Source organism: Protopterus annectens, chromosome 1.part0 (assembly GCF_019279795.1).
Source record: "Protopterus annectens isolate FY-2018-M chromosome 1.part0, PAN1.0, whole genome shotgun sequence".
NCBI classification, from domain to species: Eukaryota; Metazoa; Chordata; order Ceratodontiformes; family Protopteridae; genus Protopterus; species Protopterus annectens.
In genome coordinates this window covers 1,731,555,335-1,731,575,985 of record NC_056725.1, presented here as the reverse complement: position 1 = coordinate 1,731,575,985, position 20,651 = coordinate 1,731,555,335, and the positions used below count along the sequence as shown (strand labels likewise).

The window sequence follows — 20,651 nt, the reverse complement described above, 5'->3', positions numbered from 1 at the left end:
GACAGTTATTAACATGAAATTAGTATGCGTAGGAGGGTATCTTTTTTTTCCATTGTGTATTTCTGTTTTTCGTTTCCAAGAACTTGTGGTACCCCATGGGTAACCAGCCAACAAATATGCTGTACTAAACAAATCTTAGGAATGACAGCATGTTGAAAAAAAAAGCACTGTATGCATTTATACTGTGTGTGTGTGTGTGTGTGTGTGTGTGTGTGTGTGTGTGTGTGTGTGTGTGTGTGTGTGTGTGTGTGTGTGTCACACTAGAGAGACAGGGAGAGAGAGTCAGGAAGATAATGTACTACACTAGAATACTGGAGTCTCTGTACATTTGCATCAGTGGGTTCATGATGGACTTGCATATATAACAAGGGCAAGAAGTTAGTTAAGTTTTGGTTAACATCTATTTTCATGGGATTGTCCGTTAACTTGTTTTTCATTGGTTAGCCAATACGTCATACCAATTTTTTTAAGGGAGTCTTTGTTTACATACACTGACACTGTAACAGACAGGCACCCTGTTACCAGCCTTTTCTAGGTCTCACCAAACATTTACATTTTCTTCTTATCTAGGCCTTGCCCCCAAAAGACACACACACACACACATACACATATAATGTGCTGCCTACAGTGGGGAACAGAAGCACAGAATGTGACGACAGATAAAATCTCCCTAAATCTGCATACTACTCAACTGTAACCTGAATGGAATTTATCATGCTCCTCCTGTGCCCTATACGGTTACTGCTCCTGTACACTACAGGGTTACATCTCCTCTATACCAACTAAAGTACTGGTACTGGTGCTGAATCCACCAACTTTTGTAAGAGTTTGTGATATTATATCGATCTCAGTTAAACCAATACCTCTTCACAATCCACAAGTCATTGTCCCTCTGCCTTATGACGGCCCTCTTTTTCATATGCAGTTCATCTTCCAAGGCTCTGTGAAACCTCATTGATTTCAGGTATATGAGGTAAACTGACCAACACTCATTCCTCTCTGCTTCAGTTGCATGTATGTCTTCCACGGTCAACCACCACCTTACTTTCCTACTAGTGATGTCTCTCTCCCACTACATTCCAGCTTTTATAAATTTCCTGACAGAATCTCCACATCTGACTCATCAGTACTACTATTTGTTGAAATGCTGGAAGCAATCCACAATCATACTGCCATTAATAATGACAAAAATAAACAAACAATACTAATAGTAAAACTAACAGTAGTAGTTAGAACCCTACAGAAAGCAAACAAAAAAGCAACAGTAGTACAATTCTCAATAGCTAAACTTATAGCACACTTGCCTTTGGTTTAGAAGGCTGTGAGTTCTATTCCTACCTAGTTGGATTAATCTCCTGAGTGCGCAGTCCTTTGAATGAAATGTTAAGCCAAGGCCCCAGTTGACAAAGTTGGTTGTAGCTCAGATGCATGTAAAAGATACCACAGCATTTATCAGAAAGAGTAGGCAAGTTCTCCAATGCACTGGCCAAATTTTCTCTAGCCAATATGAATACCACCTCACGTCTCCTCTGTAGAGAGGCCATTGACCTAGTGGGACTAACCTGGTCAACAAAGTATAAAAATAAAAAATAAAATATAGCAATGTTATCTGCTGTAGTAAACAGCAGTAGTCCTAGTAACAGTATGTATATACCTGACAATAGTAACTCAATAAGGGCATTTGGGCTTGAGAGCTGTAACCCACCTCATATTGGGATTTACACAGCATAGGACTGAAAGTTGCAAAAATAAAATGTAGCAGCACATCAGGATACTGCTCCTGCAGAAACTTAAGCACATACAAGGAGACTCGCAGTTATCCGGAACGCAAGCAACCAAAAAAAAAAAAATTGAAGAAATACAGTACAATTTTCATCTGTTGCACTTTGCCCCCCCCCCCCCACACACACACACACACCTATACAGTTAAGAAGACAGGAATAAATTCCCTCTCCCCCCAACCTAAGAACAAATCAAATCAAACCAAACAAATATTATAGGGCACAGTATTAGTCAAGCCTATTTTTAATAGTAACTCTCAAGCAACCAGAAACTACAGTCATCTAGCATCTACCAGTCCTCATGGGTGCCGGTTAACTGAGAGTTTACTTTACTGGCACTACAAGACTTCAGAGTTTATTTCTTTACTTCTTTCATTATTATTGATCACACAAATCTGGACGTACCTATTGCCTTTTAAGAGGGACACCTGTGGTGGCTGGCATTTACACTGACTGGCAGGAACTTGAGCCAGGACAAAGTACAGTTGTGTATACTTACCATAAATGTAGATGTTCGAGTGTATTCACTGTTGCAGTCATTACATTACATTAGGGTAATCTGCTGGCAGGTTGCCCTCAGTCGGCCTGAATTCCAAAGTCTTGGGTCCTGCGACTGTTGCCGTCTCCTCTTCCATAACGTCGGGTCGTCAGGGGTATAAAACAAGCAGCCAACGCCATTTTCTTTAGTTTTTCTTGCCCCAGATGTCAGGTGCCCCCAAAAAGGTAGCAAAAATATATATATATAAAAACTACATATACATGCATCAATATAAACTTTACCTTCATCTACAAGCAAATACACCACATAGGTTGTAGAAGATAGAGAAGGAAAGATAAACTCCAGAATGAAAGGGGGATAGCGGGCGGGTAACCTGGACTGCAACAGTGAATACACTCGAACATCTACATTTATGGTAAGTGTACACAACTGTACTATGTTCTTCGTGTTTCACTGTTGCAGTCATTACATTAGATGCGGCTATAAGGCCCTGCAGAACTGCAGTGGCAAAGCCTGCCCTGGACTTAGAGTAGAGAGGCAAATGATAATGCTTTGTAAAGGTGTGAACAGAACTCCAAGTAGCAGCCTCTACAATGTCTTTGGTTGGTACTCCTCTGAGAAAGGCTTCTGAAGTAGCTGTAGCTCTGGTGGAATGAGACCTACTGTCCTTGGCACAGGTTTGCCATGGTGTAAGTAGCAGAAATGAATGCAGTGGCTTATCCACTTTGAAATAGCATGCTTTGAAATAGCCTTTTCTTCTGATCCTGCAGCATATGTCACTAGTAATTGCTCAGTTTTTCTTAGAGCTTTAGTCCGGCTCAAGTAGAATCTTAGCTGCCTGTGTACATCCAAGGAATGCAGAATTCTCTCCCCCTTGTTCTGCGGATTTGCATAAAAGGTTGGCAGATGAATAGTTTGGTTAAGAGCCACACTGGAAACCACCTTAGGCATAAATTAAGGATTTGTCCTTAGAGACACCCTGTCTGGGTAAAATATGATAAAAGGCTCCACAGCCATGAGGGCCTGTAGCTCTGAGACTCTTCTTGCTGAAGTAATTGCTAGCAACAGAGCTGTTTTCCATGATAAGAATTTTATATCAGCAGTAGCAGCTGGTTCAAATGGAGGCAGGGTGAGCTTTTCCAACACATAACTGAGGTCCCATGCAGGTATTGGTGATCTTATAGGAGGCCTTAAGATTTTTGGCTCCTCTAAGATACTGCTTTAGTAAAGGATGAGAGAAGATTGGTGGCTCTGTATTGCAATGAGCCGAAATGGCAGAGGCATGGATTTTAATTGATGAGAAAGATAGGCCTTTGTCAAGCATCTCAGTCAAGTATTGTAATATCTGAGGAATATTTGGTTCTGCTGTATCAGTTCCTTGTGCTTGATTCCAAGCACAGAATCTCTTCCATTTTAAGATTTTCTAGTACTAGGCCTTCTGGCTTCCAAAATGACATCCATCACAGCTTTACTGAGAGGTGTTGTTTGTATAACTACATGATCAGCCATGCTGTCAGGTTCAGTGTCTGGAGTTGGTTGTGCAGGATCTGACTGTTTTGCTGGGACAGTAGTTGAGGTCTTTGAGTAAGGTCCAAGCTGGGTATTGAGACAAGTTCCTTAGGATTGGGTACCAGTATTGGTGGGGCCAGTCACGGACAATAAGTATCATCTTTGGTTTCTCTTGTCTGACTTTTAGTAGGACCTTGGGAAGAAGAAGCAGAGGAGGAAAGGCGTAAACTGATAGGTTTTTCCAGCTGAAGGATACGGCGTCCCTTTTCTTGATTCCAGGCACAAAATCGTTTCCATTTGGCGGAGTAAGCCTTTCTAGTAGAAGGTCTTCTGACCTCCAATATGACATCCTGCACCTCCTTGGAGAGGAGAAACCTTTGGGAAATCAAGGAATTCTCCATGCAGCTAGATTTAAAGTTTTGAGATGGATGTGAAGAGTTTTGTAGTTGTGCTGGGACAACAGAAGAGGGACTAGCGGTAGGATCCATGGTGGGGAATGTGTCAGGCTCCTCAGGAGCGGATACCAGTGTTGTCTTGTCCAGTCTGGAGCGATGAGAATCATTGTCGGCCTCTCTGCTCTGGCTTTTAATAGAACTTTGGGCAGCAGAGGAAGAGGCGGGAAGGCATAGACTGCCAATGTTGCCCAATTGAAGGAAAGTGCGTCCACTTTCCAGGCCTGTGGATGATAGGTCCTTGAACAAAATTTTTTCAACTGGCAATTTCTGTGGGTAGCAAAGAGATCTATGTCTGGCTGTCCCCATGCCTGAGTTATCTTTGTGAAAAGTTGAGGATGCAACTTCCATTCGTATGGATCTGTCATATTTCTGCTTAGGTTGTCTGCCAGTGTGTTTTCCTTCCCTGGCAGAAATTGTGCCTGCAGTTGAATTTGCAATTCCAGTGCTGTGTTCCATAGGGTCATGGCTTGCCTGCACAGGGGGTATGAATGAGTTCCCCCCTGTTTGTTTATGTACCACATCACTGTGGTGTTGTCTGTCCTTATCAATAGCTGGCCTGGATGCAGTAGGTCTTTGAAGGTCATAATAGCCTTTTGCACGGCTAGCATCTCCTTTTGGTTGATGTGAAGGTGCTTCTCTTTTCGGGTCCATTTTTCCCTGAATGCACTGATCTGTCATGCGTGCTCTCCAGGCGTAGTCTGAGGCATCTGTTGTGATGATTTGAGTTGCTTGAGGTACACAGAAAGGAAGACCTGTGTTTCTTTGGCAAGCTTGAGTCCACCACAAAAATTCCTTTTGAAGGCATGGAATGAGTGGGATAATTGTTTCAAAGCTGTGGCTGTGTTGAGACCATAAGTTTTTCAGGTACCACTGAAGTTTCCTCATATGCAGCTTTGCACATGGGATTAGTAGGATGCAAGATGCCATGAATCCCAGAGCCTGCAGGATTTTCATTGCAGTTAGCCTGGTGTAAGTTGCCATTTTTCTGAAGTATTGAGACAGTTGCCCTTGCTTGTCTGGCGTGAGGTAGGCCATCTGGGTGGTTGTATCCAAGTTGGCACCCAGGAAAATTATTTGTTGAGAGGGTATTAGTTTTGATTTCTTTTTGCTGACCGTGTATCCCAGGAAGTTCAACAGTTTTATTACAAACGCCAGGTGCTGCAGTAGTATGTCCTTGCTGTCCGCTTGGATCAGGCAGTCGTCCAGATATGGGTAGATTTGTATCCCTTGTAGTCTGCAGAAGGCGATTACTGATGCCAGGCATTTCGTAAACACTCTGGGCACAGTAGATAAGCCAAAGGGCAATGCAGAGAATTGGTAATGGGTTGAACCTGCAAGAAATCTGAGGTATCTTCTGCAATCTTGTCTGATGGGGACATGCAGGTATGCCTCCTTGAGGTCCAATGTTACCCAGCCAAGACTCCTTGCCCAGCATGGGAAGAAGCTGCTGTAATGTGAGCATCTTGAATTTTCGCACCTGTAGATATGTGTTTAGGATGGATGGGTCTAAGATAGGTCTCCAATCTTTGTCTTTCCTTGGTACCAGGAATAGTCTGGAATAAAACCTTTGACCTTCTTCTTTTGCAGGTACCTCTTGAATTGCTTTCATGTCCATGAGAGATAAAACTTGTTTTTGTGCCTCTGCCTTTGATTTTGTGGCAGGTTTGGCATGCCTCTCATTTTTGGAAGGGTGTGAAAGTGGAACCTGTAGCCTCTGTCTATAATGTCCAGAATCCATTTGTCTTTTGTAACAATATGCCAATTTTTTGAGAATAATGTCAGTTTTCCGCCCAAAGGTGCTGCCATTAAAGCTTTGCTTGGCAGGTGTAGGGGGAAGTCATTGTGTCTGTTTTCTAAAAGACTGTGATCTATCTTCTCCACCTCTTGTGGTTGGTGCTTGCCACTGTCTGGCTCTGAAAGATCCTTGAGGTTGCCCTCTGCCCCTTGGGTGCCTGTATCTGCCCCTTTGAGGTCTGTCCGTGGCTGGAAAGGACCAATTTTCTGAAGGCCAGTTTCTGCTGAAACGTGGAGGCTGTACCTGCAGGAAATCTTTCACTGTTTGCATTGATTTCACTTTTTCCTCCATTTTCTTTAGCACCTCCTCAGTTTTAACACCAAACAATACATATTTTTGAAGAGGTGCATCTAATAATTTAGCTTTGACATGATCTGGTAAGGTTTGCTCTTTGAGCCAAGCATGCCTACGTATAACAGACCCCGTAACTGCAGTTCTACATGAGGCCTCTAAAGCATCAAAACCACACTGCAAGGTATATGTTTACCCACTTGCTCTGCACCATGCAACAAATCCTGCAACTCTTTTAAATCTGGTTGTTCTGGTTGTGTCATTTTGCTTTTCAGCTGAGATATCAAAAACTGTTGATACTTTAACATATGGAACTGACAGTTTAATGCCCTCATGGTTAAAGTGGCCGAGGTGTACACTTTTTCCCCCCACCTTTCTAAAGCTCTGGAATCTCTCTTTGAAGGTAATGGATTTTTAGCAGTAGAGGCCTTAATTCCCTTGGGACCCTGTGAAATTGTTTCTGGGTCAGCAGTATGGCTTTTATATAGGAACTGGTGAGAGTCAGGAACCCGGTAATACCGGTCTGGTTTAACAGGAGCTGGAGGCAAAGAATCAGGATTAAGGCTGGCTTCTGTGTACACATCATCCAATATATCTAAAACAGGAGGGATAGCCAGAGGCCTATGCTGGGGGAGCAGAAGAAATTCCCTGAGCCTTTTCTTGGAATCTGAGTAATCTTGGCCTTCCCAGTGAAAGTGTTCCCTCAATGTATGCAGGGTTTCCCCAAAAGAGAAGTCCTCAGGGGGGGGGAGACCGAGGGAATAGACTCCTCTGCATCAGAGTCTTCGAATGGAGAATAGGCATAATCCTGGTCCTCAGATAGTTCTGAGGTAATAGAAGCTTGATCTGAGGAAGGGTAGTCTTCCTCTAATCTGGGCCTTTTGTCAGAGGGGGGTTGAGAACCCCTGATAATAGTAATAAAATCCTCAGCCATTTTAAGCATCTGTTTTTTAGGCGTGGTGCCTTGAGAGGGTGTCTCAGGAACCTGTTTTTTGGTTTTCATGGCTGCTTTAGATTTAGTGAAGGCTTTAATGGAGAAGGAGGAAGGCCTGAAGAACCCTTGAGAAATGGCAGGCCTGTCTAAATTCTGAGTTTCCCCGCCAGGAGTGGCGTCGGGATCTGAAGTAGGAATGGGGCCGAGGAGCCTGCGACCTCGGGTACTGAAGACACCAGTAATGCATTGTCATCGGTACTCAGGGGCTGCGTAGGTGCCTCGCTGAGTACCGGAGAACCGGTAGTAGGCCTTAGCGTGGCTTCAGTAGGTAGTGCGGACCTCCTATGTCGGTCCTTATCTTTGCGTTTTTTGCTCAAAACTGGAGTCTGAGTATCCGATGACATAATATAATTAAATTTTTTGCCAAAAAAGTGAAGGGCGAACTCCGCCTGATGCTTAATAGTGCGCTTATTGAATCTAGCACAAAAACGGCAGGCCGAGACGTCGTGGTCTGGGCCTAAGCAAGGTATACAGAAAGAGTGGAAATCCTTATGCGGTATTTGCTTCCCACATGAAATGCAATTATTAACTTTGTCTGACATCGGTCTGAGGCAAGAAAAGTTTCCCCAACGGGGTACTTAGCTTTCAAGAAGACTTTGGCTGAAATACTTTCGTAAATCTCAGGAGCTGGCCGACCGGCACTTGCGAACTGCTTCTGCTTCGGGCACCGCGCGGCAAGAAAGACTGAAGAAAATGGCATTGGCTGCCTCTTTTATACCCCTGCCGCACTGACGTCAGGGAGGAAGCGACGACAACCGACGCCGGACCTAGACTTTGGAATTTGGCCGACCGAGGACCCGCCTGATGGCAGGATAACCCATCTGTTATGACTGCAGCTGTATGTATGATGAACATCAGTCTTGAGTAAAAACCTTGTCCTTTATCCTGTTCTGGTACTGGCTGAATGGCCCCCATATCCATGAGGGATCTAACCTATTTCTGTGCCTCTGCCCATTGATTTTTTGGCAGATTCGGCCAACCGTTTGCCATTGGCAGAGTATGGAAATGGAATCTGTATCCCTGTGATACTATGTTTAGCACCCACCTGTCCTGAGTTATTAACTGCCAATTTTGAGCAAAAAGTGCTAAATTTCCCCCTAAGGGTGCTGCCAAAAGGTAAGTGCTTGGTGAAGGCAGAGGGAAATCATTGGGACTGTTTTCTGTAGGTTTGCACTTTATCTCCTCCAGATTTGGCGGTAGAAGAACCCCATTGCTTTGACCTGTATGAATCTTGTGCCTGGTATCTGGAACCCTTAGGCATCTGGATTTGCCCCTTTGAGCTCTGTCTGACACAGGAAAGGACCAATTTTTTGTAAGCCAGTGTCTACTGAATCTTGGTGGCTGCACTTGTAAGAAGTCTTTTACAGTTTGCATAGACTTAGCTTTGTCTTCCATTTTCTTTAACACCTCTTCTGCCTTAATTAATACCAAACAAAGTATCATGCTGTAAAGGTGCATCCAGTAATTTAGCTTTAACATGATCAGGCAAATTTTGCTCTTTTAGCCAGGCATGCCTCCTAATCACAGATCCAGTAACTGCGGCCCTGCAGGAGGCCTCTAAGGAATCAAAACCACATTGCAAAGTATGCTTTCCAACCTGTTAAGCTGCATGCAATAATTCCTGCAATTCTTTATTTTCTGCACATTCAGAAATCATCATTTTCTGTTTCAGCAATCCCATAACATGTTGTTAATACTTGAGCATATGAAACTGGCAGTTTAAGGCCCTAATTGCCAAGGTTGCAGATGTATAAACCTTTTTTCCCCATTTACCCAGTGCCCTTGAATCTCTGTCAGAGGGGGTAGGATTTTTTGCTGTTGAGGCCTTAACTCCATTTGGACTCTGTGAAATAGTCTCAGGATCAGCAGCAGGGTTTCTAAATAAAAATTTGAGAGTCAGGGACCCTGTAACATCTGTCAGGCTTGCTGGGAGCCGGAGGTAAGGAGTCATGGGTCAAGCTCGACTCCGAAAACACATCCTCCACAATGTCTAAAATGGGGGGTATTGCTAAAGGCCTGTGCTGAGGGAGGAGGAGGAAATCCCTGAGCCTCTTTTTTGATTCTGAGAAATCTTGACTCTCCCAGTGAAAATGCTCCTTCAAAGTATGCAAGGTTTCTCCAAATAAATAATCCTCAGGAGGTGATGCAGACGGTATGGACTCCTCTGCATCAGAATCCTCATAGGGAGTTATAGATAATTCCTGATCAGAAGAGGAATCAGAAGAAATAGAAACCTGATCTGAAGATTCATAATTAGTATCTTGCTGAGGTCTCTTATCAGGAGGGGGATGGGAACCCCTGATCAAGGTAATAAGGTCTTCAGCCATTTTGATCATTTGTTTTTTAGGCATAGCGGCCTGTGCACATGGCTCATGTGTCATTTTTTTAGTTTTAGAAGTTGCTTTTGTCTTTGGTTTTGCAGCTGTCGTCGGTTTGATATAAAAATGTTGAGGCCTGAATATACCCTCAGAAGCCAGTGCGTGCTCAGCGGCTCCGGATACATCCGAAGGAGCTACATCTGTGGGTCCAGTACTTTGAGCATCTCGTGGTGTGCCGGACTCCACATGGGTCTCGGTAGGGGCCTGCGACTCGAAAGTAGCGGGTATCAAGGGCTGCGAAAGCGCCTCACTGAGTACTGGCGAACTGACGACTGGCTTAGGAGAAGCTTCGTCGGTTTTGGACCTCGACTGTCTGTCTCTGTCCTTTTCTTTGCGTTTTTTATGTACTCCGGTAGCCGCATTGCTATCCGATGACATTTCTGGGAAGTTAAATCCGTTTCCAAAATACTTTGAGGCAAAAATATATCGACGCTTAATAGTGTGTTGGTTAAATCTTGCACAAAACAGACAGCCAGGCACATTGTGATCAGGGCCTAGGCAAGGAATACCGTATAAATGGAAATCCTTATGAGGTATTTGCTTCCCACTAGTAATACAATTATTAACTTTTTCTGACATCGGTATGGAGCAAGAAAAAAGTTTCCCCAACGGGGTACTTAGCTTTATGAAGACTTCGGTTCTGAAACTGAAACTCGAATATTTCAGGATTTGGCCGACCGGCACTTGCAAAATGCTTCTGCTTCGGGCACCGCATAGCAAGAAAGACTAAAGAAAATGGCATTGGCTTGTTTTATACCCCTGATGACCTGACGTTATGGAAAAGGAGACAGCAACCAATGCAGGACCCAAGACTTTGGAATTCAGGCCGACTGAGGGCAACCTACCAACAGATTATCCAAATGTAATGACTGCAACAGAGAAACACAAAGAACATCAGGGACGCTCTCCTGCTCTTCCTGACGAGGACTTCTGGTAGCAGAAGTGTCAGCTATACTTCGGGCTTGTGTTTTAAAAAAAAAACTCATTCACTGAAAAGCATACAAGAAATTAAATTTAAGTAAGCTACTTCATTAGAAATAGAGACAGCTTCTACCTTTTTCGTGGCAGTTATAGATAACATTGTGAAGGAATCAGCAGAAGCAAAGGTTTTAGAAGTAAAGATGAATAACATTAGGATACCAAAAGCAAAAGAAGCAGTCAGGAAAACAAACTGATGGTTCCCAAAGAGGCTGTTTAGAGAGGTGTGTCACAATGCTTCAGAACAGAAGGCCTGCAGACGTGCAAATCAACAGTGCAGTAGAATGTTCATGTGTGTGTGTGTGTGTGTGTGTGTGTGTGTGTGTGTGTGTGTGTGTGTGTGTGTGGTGGGGGGCATTTAGATGGTAATTTGCAGTATACAATGCTCGTACATAGCAGTGATGGTGGAAGAAGGATCTAAATGGCACTTTTCAGAATGCAATGGACAAACATAGCACTGATTTGCGGGGCATCTAGGCAGCACTTTGCAGTATGCAAGCATGTTGTTCAGTTTCATTATAGGTTAGTACTAGGCTAACTGCCCTTGTGGGCCATTTTAAGCCTAGCCATTTGCCCCCTGTGAGAATCAAACCCTGTACCTTGTGTCTGTAAAGCAAACACCTTAACCATTATGCCAACCTCCCACTCATCCTTATATTAATGAAACTTGGATAAATTATTAACAAGGTCTGACAAGATAAAAAGGACAATGGTTACTGGATCGATTTTTGCCATCACAACATTGAATAAAAACATAAAAGGTGAATATGCACAGAGCTGATGCTGCAGATGTAAAAGAAATCTCGACCAAAACGCGGGATTAGCAGAGCATTGGCTTAAACAAATAATAGCACTGGTCTTGAGCACTTAATGCTGGGAAGCTGATGTCTATTCTAAATGTTAAGAGAAAGTGTGACACAACTACATTACTGTGTTTTATGAAAGACACTGAACTACCATAAATAAGTTAGATAAATGAAAGACAACATGCAGAAAATAAAAGTTTAGAAAATGAGGAAGAAAAAGAGCTCATAGATTTAGACAGAGTCCAAGAGTAAACTGGAAAGAAGAAAAAAGAAGTTGGTCTAGGTCTATGAAGCTGAAAAAAAAAATTCTAATGCAACACAGTTAAGGCTGGTACAGTTCATGTAAATTTCAAGGTATGCAGCAAAGTGGAAGGAACTAGACAGTAATAAGGGTGTAAGGAGTACATTTCAGCAGAGACCAGGTTTTTGGAATCAGATAATAGAAGGGAGTGAACTCAATTATGCAGAGTATTATGCCTACAAGGTGGTGCAAAAAATGGTAAAGATAAAGTTTTGCTCTTCCCGGGAACAAAATGTTTTTCTTGTAGTAAAACAAACGTATCTACCTAGGTGCATATTAGTCTTGCCTGCAGTGTTACGATCGTGGATTTTTTTATTAACACAAATATAATGCAGTGGTTACTGACATTCCACTATTCCACAGGAATCACCAACTATTTTTATTTTTCATTTTGTACATTATGCCCAAAGGGGAACTACAGGTAAATGCTATGCCATAGTTATAGCACCCAAGATGAGTGTGTCATCTTGAGTTCAGATATATACAAGACTTTCCATCATTACAGACCTAACCCCCATCCCCCAACCTTGTAAAAACCCTTCAAACACTGCACATTCACAGCCTGCTCAAGCACAATGTACACAGCTATTCATACGTGTCTACATTAGTACTATACATATTTTCCTTACTTTGAGATATAAACACTAGAAACTGATTGGTACACATTTAGACAACTTCAGATAATGTTTCCAAGGAGGCAAATATCTTCTAAATTTTAAATCCAAGAAGTCCAATACATGCAGAAATAATAAAACTCTGGAAGAATAGTGGAACAGAGGAGGGAAGGCTTATTAGACTTCTCAAAACTCTGATGTGGTACAACAGGACCTCCAAAGGTGCCTTCACAAACAAAAAGAGGCACATCAAAACATACTAAATGTATAAACCTTGTACACTTCAGGTACTCAAGTCCAAATGATATTGTTACAGCAATCCGGCTCCTCAGAAGGGCAACATAATGCAAAACGTGGCTGTATTACGATGCTTTTAACATCCAGCTAACAAGCTAAGCATTTAAACTGGAATGAAAAAAATATGGCAATTACGTGGCATTAACAGGAAAGTATGTTCACATGAATATACATACAAACATTCATTACTAACACATAGTGGGGTTAAAGATAAGAAAAGTTGACAAGCACATGCGACTTCTTGTAGGAAGCCAAACGGTGGTGTCGTGGTTGGTGACATCCTCCCCTACAGTAAAAATAAAAGTCAAAAGTACAAATGAGAATGCTAAAGGGATCCAAGTCCAAAGGAAGATGGAAAATGGATAAGCACTCCGGTCCCAAAGAAAAGTTAATGGCTACACTTCTGCAGACAAGTGCAGAGATGGATCATGAGGCCAGGAAAATGGAGGACAATGCAGGCCAGAAAGAGAGGGATTCACAAAAAGTGCATGATAAGCTGGGCAAGCTATATAACGAAGTGGTAAAAATGGATACTGTTCTGCTGGAACATATCAGTGAAACAGATGATTAGAGGAAGTCAAAGCAGTGCTCACGGTGTAGTCCAATGAGGTAGAGGTAAGAAGGGGAACACAATGTACGGTTAGCAGAGAAGGAAGCTTTCCAAGAGGAGTTCCAGGAAAAAACTCATTGAAATGGAAGACAGGAAGCAAAGGGAGAATGCAAGTTTTACTGGTGTCCCAGGTGAGGGTGGAAGGATGAGACAGTAGACAATTCATGGTGGACAAGCTGCAATGGACTGGCATACCAAGTATCACTGGATAGAGTGCATAGGGTCTATATAGCATCTAGTCCAGCTGACCGATTTCCAAAGCCTCTCACTGTAAAAGTACAGACTTTTCAACTTGAAGAACAGTTGTCCAGAGAGCTTTGTCAGAAGGGGACAGTCCTACAAGTGGGTGAAAGGAGTGTGCCCATTGTTCAGGATTACTCAGTTGGTATTCACCAGAGAAGACATAATGCTATGCCTTTATTCAAAAAATGTCGGGCACTGGGACTATGCAAGTTGACTTATTTAGTGAGGTTTGAAATTTTTTGTATCTGGAGGTGGCACAGGAAGAATGGTACAGATACAAGCAATTCCTGGAGTTCAAATGGGGCGGACAGAGGAAAAAATAAAAGAGGTGAAACAGTGAAGTGGCCTGTAAAAGCACTTCTAATGTTTCAAAAGAAAATGCAGGAGAGAACGAGAGGAGAAGAAGAATAGTATACTAAGCTGATCTGAGAGTCCCTAAGGGTGATGCAAGAAGAGAGGAAAACACTGCACGATCAAGAGGGGATGGGGGAGGAAGAAAAAAGTAGACTATTTTGAGACAATGGGATATGGGCATGTTGTGCAACGGCTGGTCTATCAGGAATGCATCGTGTGTTGAATATTATTGGGGTGGAAATACAGGTGATTAGTGGGGTCAAGAAGGAATAATGTCCAAGGTCTCCATTTCATACATGCAAGATACAGGGTTTGATTCTGACTTCAGGTTACTGGGTAGGGTTACAATGACCTTTTAGGACAGTTAGTCTAGTATTCACCTATGAACCTTATGAACTGCTGACAAAATGACTGGTTGGTTATAAGCTCACTGAACATTAAAAAGCGAAGAACAGAAAGCTTGCATCAAGCTAGAAGCTGTGTATCCTTGAGTTTTTTTTTGTTAAAGTTTAATGTGTCAAGTATCATGTCAGGAGGGATTGAAGCAGCATATCACAAGGGGCATCATGACTATGGGACATGCATGTAGTAACCTGGAAAAGACACAGTAAGCAATACGCATCCACAAACTATTTTGGTGAATACATCTGTTACGCCTGTGCACGGGCCCACTAATCAAGGAGCCACAATCCTCACCACTAACACCAGTGAGAGGCATCCACATTAGGAAGGATAACAAATGCACACACAGTAAAGTACAATTTCCCTTAAGAGCCCACAGAGATCACAGTCAGTCTGGGGCTGGTTTCGCCATTTTCTCCAGAACCCCAATAAGACTCCCCACTGGCACAGCTATAGAGTGGGGTCCTTAGCCAGGGTCCCGACCCAAATCCTCCTAGCACTCTCTCTTTCCAACTAGTGTTTCATGTCCCTATCCAAGTAGCTGACCCACACACACATACACACACACACGCACTTTGAGATATGATTTATATACAAAGACACAGACACTCCTGGGGAGGGCTGGCACAGGTTCACTAGGTATGGCCCTTCTGCCCAGGCTACAAGGTAGTAATCCACTGCCACTAGAACCCCTAATATCAGCTACTAAAAGGGCCCTTACCAAAGGGTGCCCAATTATTACCGTGCAATATTATTATCCAGTTAGTGTGACCAGAACTTTTAAGGCTTTGTACAGTATCACTATATACATGCAATGTACTCTAGAGCTTAAATTATCTCTACACAAAACAGCCACAGTTGAAAGGTTTAAAAATATTTAATAATAAATAATAAAAACACAAGACAAATCTCCTTACTACACAGTGCTAGTCAAGAGTTCAGACATCACAGGAAAATGCTTAAAATAATACAGTAGAACAGTTCTGACATAAATATAGAAAACAGCTAGACTAATCTTACTATTTTCTATCTTTTCCTAAGAGCAATCACGGTTCTAAATAAACTTACATATAGAACAAAAGCAGAGTACTGGTGAGTTGTTGCCAGCTTTAGACAAAATCCAAAATGCTCTCTCTTTCTGTCCTTTAATTGATAACACAGTACTGCTTCACATTACATCATTCTTGGCACATCTCTGGTTTTCCCAGGCTAACAGAAACTCAGAGTTTAACATAGCTTTGATCTTGCACCTGGTCAGGAAACCACAGTAATTAAAGACATTATATATGTAAAATCTGGTAATTAACTCTGGTCTCAAAACAATAGAGTCTGCTGGTTCAGACACCATGGCTCCGAGTTTGAGACAGTCATATAAGGCTCGACTTATCAGCTTTCTTCCAGCAGAGTGCACTGTTGTTACATTTTTGACGTTCAACATTTAACACAATTTTCTTCCACTTAAGAGAACAAGCCTGTGGCTTATATTAATATTTACAAATGGCAGAATTATCTACAAAATTCTAGCTAGCTAGACTGGCAGCCTTCACATATCTTCACAACATCAAGAGGAAGAAAACTAAATAAATGAGTGAGATGAGTGGAATAAGTGGGGGTCATACCAGGAAGGCTGTGATCCCCCACACCAGACACAACTGATAGTCTCTAAAGGCTGAAGTAATTGTAGCCTGGAGAAAGTTAAGAGGATAAATCAAGTGGGGGGAGACAAATACAAACAATGATTTGTAAAACAGTGAGGCATTGATATGAGCAAGGACTCATTAATAATAACGGAAGAAGACAAGAATCAGAGAGGAAAGGGAAAGGTGTTTATAATATATATAGTTTTAGTTAGACAACTATAACAACTTTTGTTGCAAAGATGTTTCTAGCTCGAAGTGAGAGAAGGGCATTCATTTTATTAGCCAAGGCAAGGGGAAAAGAAAAGGAAAACTGACAGTTACTTGGGAAGTAGGGATGAAACACCAGAAGTTTAGAAAAACTTAGGGATGACTCAAAAATTAACAATGTGGAATATGAATGGGTTGGGTGACCCATAAAAATTGTTGACAATATCAGTACTTTTCAAAGTGAGGCACAAATCCTACTGATGCAAGAAACGCACATCACTAATGAGGACAGAAAGGAAATAACTAATAGGGATTCAGCAAGGGTTTTCATGCAGTGGCAACTGAAGGCAGGAAAAGAGGGGTAATAATAATACAAATAAGGAGGGGAACCTCCTTTAATGTAGAACAGGGGAAAAGAGACGAGAAAGGCAGATATCTTTTAACATGGGTTAACTGGGCAGGGAAATAACTGACAATGGGGAACATTTATATGCCACCAGGAATACACAGTGCAGAATTAAAAAGATACAATGCTTGAGATAAGCTTCATACAGGGGGTACAAATTACAGTGGATGGCTGGAATCTAATCACAAGAAGAAAGGATGTTAGTGGGGGGCCCAGCAGTAAAAGGACTGATATCCAAGGAAGTGTGTCCCAGAGGATAATAAAGGTATACGGGTTAAAAAACATAGAGGAAACAAGAAAAGCAGACTTGCAGTATACCTATAAATCACAACAGTGCGATACATGGTCACTGATCCAAATTGCTTTTAACAGATCGTGCACTTATTGCGACAGAATTAACCAAACAGGGATGTGAAATGGAGGTACAATCACTGGAGATATATACAGGATGTGTAAGGAAGCATAAAAAAGAGGGGTTTCAGAATTACACAAATAAGAGTTTACAGACTCTACTGTTGGATTCGGATAGTATGATTGAGATAGGGGAGAAAGTAAAGGACAGATAAAAGAACTGCAGTACAGAGAGGAGTGGAAAGAATGGAAAAAAATAGAATGTGAAAGAATGAATAAATTAAAAGAACTCCAAGGGAAAAGTAATGGTACACATGCTGACGTTGGGAGGAACTGATGCAAAAGTGGAATGAGAGATTAGATTATTTGATTGCACATAAGCAGGGAGCCTGAAAAGGTCTGTACTTGCCAACTCACCCAAACACTTGAAAAAAAATATAGCGGTGAGACTGACACACAAAAAAGTAGAACTGAGGGTATTTAAACCACGAGATCCTAGAGAGGACAAGATTATTTATACTACAAAAAAAAAAATGGGTCAGATTTTTAGATGGTATTATGAACAACTCTGTAAAGAGCAGAAGACAGTTGGGAGGGTATGCCAAAGAAATGTTTTGAGTAAATGCAGTTAACTAAGCTCACTGAAGTGGAAAGAAAAAAATAACCAATCACGGTGCAAGAAATACTTTACCATCTCAAAAATCACCATAAGGGAAATCCTCAGACTAGGATGGGTCCCCAATAGAATTCTGGAGGAGTTCCAAAAAGCTGCGACTCGGATATGGTTACTGCTAATTAATGAGACTTTAGAGAAAAGGAGATTCCAGAAGTGTTAGTGTAAAGTGATAATAGCAGTAATTCCAAGGTGGGGAAGGACCCAAGCTATCAGGCCTCACACAGACAGAGCTCCCATTCTGTGCAATGATTATAAAAGTTTGTGTTTCTATAACAGTAAAATGGCTGGCAATAATTATGCTTGGATAATGGAGAGTGACCAGTGTGGGTTCATTATGAGCAGACAGACTTTTGATAATATCCTAGAAATGTATAGAAAGAACTAGCCGTGTTAAGTTTAGACATGGAAGAGGCATGCAACAAAGTACACTGGTCATACATTTGGGGTTTGAAGAGACATTCATTACATTGATGAAGGAACTTTATAAAGGCTCCTCTGCAGTAGTAAAATTAAATGTGAGGTTAGCAGAAGAGCTTTCAGTTGAGAGGGGAACGTGTCAAGGATGCTCATTACCTCTGTTATTATTTACTCTATACATTGAGCCACTGACCCAACGGATAACAGCCCCCAGCTTCCAAGGTTGGAAATCTGGAGACAACAGGGAATAGAAATTGTTGCTTGCAGATGATGGAATACTTTATATCACAAAACTGGATAGAGATACAAGTATTTAATATCACCAGGGGCTTCATAAACATTTCCAGTCACAAAATAAATAAAACCAATCTGCATAACCTATGCACCTTCACTGAACCTAATTAGATTAGTTAGATTAATTAGAGAGTACCCTAACAAGGGGAGATTATAGCATGAAGTATCTGCAAGTCTGGGTGGGTGTGAAATCAGAACAGGCAATGAAAGAAACATGGGATGAGATTTTGGAAAAATGAGAATCATGATTAAAAAATGAAATGTTTACAGCAATAAAAATGTTCATAATATCTTTGGTGATACATGCCACACAGGTGCTATTCTTCGATCCAGGAAAGTAATTCTGGGAGCAGCTTAGGAGGGAAATTATTACCTATATTTGGGGAGGTAAAAGTTAAGAGTAGGGTGACAATGCATTCATCTGCAGACTTTGTTAGCCGGTGCCCTTTGATGCTGGCTTCTACCTCAGGAAAAGTAGATGCCAAATAGGAGAGGTCCCAGCACAGAGCGCTGGTGGAATCCACTGTTGAGTGGTCTCTTTTTGGAGGTAATTTTCCCTGTTTTGGTGATCTGAACAAAGTGATATAAATAGATGTACATATATGTTTACAAATGTGTGTGTGTGTGTGTGTGTGTGTGTGTGTGTATATATATATATATATATATATATATATATATATATATATATATATATATACACACACATACATATGTACACATGAAGAAATTTAGTCACTCAGGCAAGTGAAGCTCTGCTTCTCATTTCTAGCTTTAATAAGTAAAATCTACCAGATCTGAATGTCCCCAAACACATTTCCAACCCAAAATGCCCTCTCTGGACAGACAAAATCACAATGGACTATAAAGCATTACAGTCCAGAGCAGATATAGCACAGCGAATCAGGCCACTATTAAGGTGGAGAAACTAGACTATGGGCCTTACGGCAATGACGGCATGCATATGGGGGCAAACTTACTCCGCAGACTAAGAAGAAGAAGGTGGTACGCAAGTGGTAGCAAACATACAAAGGAACTAAATATAAAATAAGAGATGAAGAACCTTAACTATTTTGCTGTACTGAAAACTGCAACTTTTAAGTTAGATACTCTTAAAAACACATATGCCTAGACTGGCATCTCCTTACCAGCACCCTGTAAGGTAAACTCCTCTAAAGTAAAACCCTGGCACTGGCTCTAAAGTGCACATTTTATATTTTTATTAAATATCATAATGATAATTCTTCATTTAAATAATTCAAGGAAAACAATTTCTGAAAATTGGAAATGAAGTTACTTTTTTGCCACTTAAAGCAACCAGTTAATGTTTGTCTTATCAGTAAAAACACACTTCCTGGTACTGACTCTACCAGGGCCAGACTGCGTTCAGTCCAACACAGTCTCTGATTTAATTATGACCAAATTTGGTACGATCCATACAGCACAGATTTTTGTAACTTAAAATGGACTGCTTACTGATGACGAACAGTGCAAGAAATGAAAAAAAGATACTATGAGGCTTGCTTTTCATTTGCAAACATTCACTGGGCATCTCACAATCCAAGTGCTATTTCACAGCACTAATGGAATTTAACTGGCGTGTTAAAAGTTCAAAATGGCAAATTCATTTATTCATCTGTGTTATGAATAACACCTCCTACTCCCTGGAGCACTACACACAAGGAACCCATTACAAAGGTTTAATACCCAACTCACAAATCTCCCAATCAGAAAAATATAAATTCACAAATACTTAAAATGTAAATGTTCTAAATTCATATTCTCTAAACTGAGTACAAAGAGAACTGCTTTAATAATGAAATAAATATTATGCAGCTGTGTAGTATATATACAGCATTCCTCCATATATTTATCACAGTTTTATTACATAGTCAATAAAGATGACGTATTAGTTGTAATCTGTTTCTATTTTGTAATTACTGATACTTCTGTGAAACCTAGTAATATAACTTTGAGGGACAAAATGCCTCATCGTTTGAAAAGGTGGCAGTAAGTACATAATTAAATTACTATGGAAAATTCAAGTACACTGCTAAGTGCAGTATGTTCATTCACTATTAATACTTAACCGTGGGATGTTTTATACATTACCCGCTTCTCTTATAGACATTTGATGGCACAAGTGCATAATTATCTGACATTATAAAAATCTAATATTTTCTTCCTTTTGAATGCTCTTTCATTGGATAAATATTTTGTTTTGCATTTTAACAAATAAACCCAAAGTTGTTTACAGGAGTTTATACACAGTGGCTGAGAAACTAGAACAATTTATGCTGGGTACAAGGTGACACCTTAAAGTAACAATGGCTGTCAGGAAGGCTGTGATTTAAAG

The 20,651-nt window shown here is 41.2% G+C and overlaps 1 protein-coding gene across 4 annotated transcripts in view; it reads right to left on the bottom strand.

Moving 5' to 3' along the window:
* The window catches only part of SASH1 (SAM and SH3 domain containing 1), a 1,700,050-nt gene that overhangs the window by 893,664 nt on the left and 785,735 nt on the right, over nucleotides 1-20,651 (bottom strand). The gene's annotated exons all lie outside the window — the stretch shown is intronic.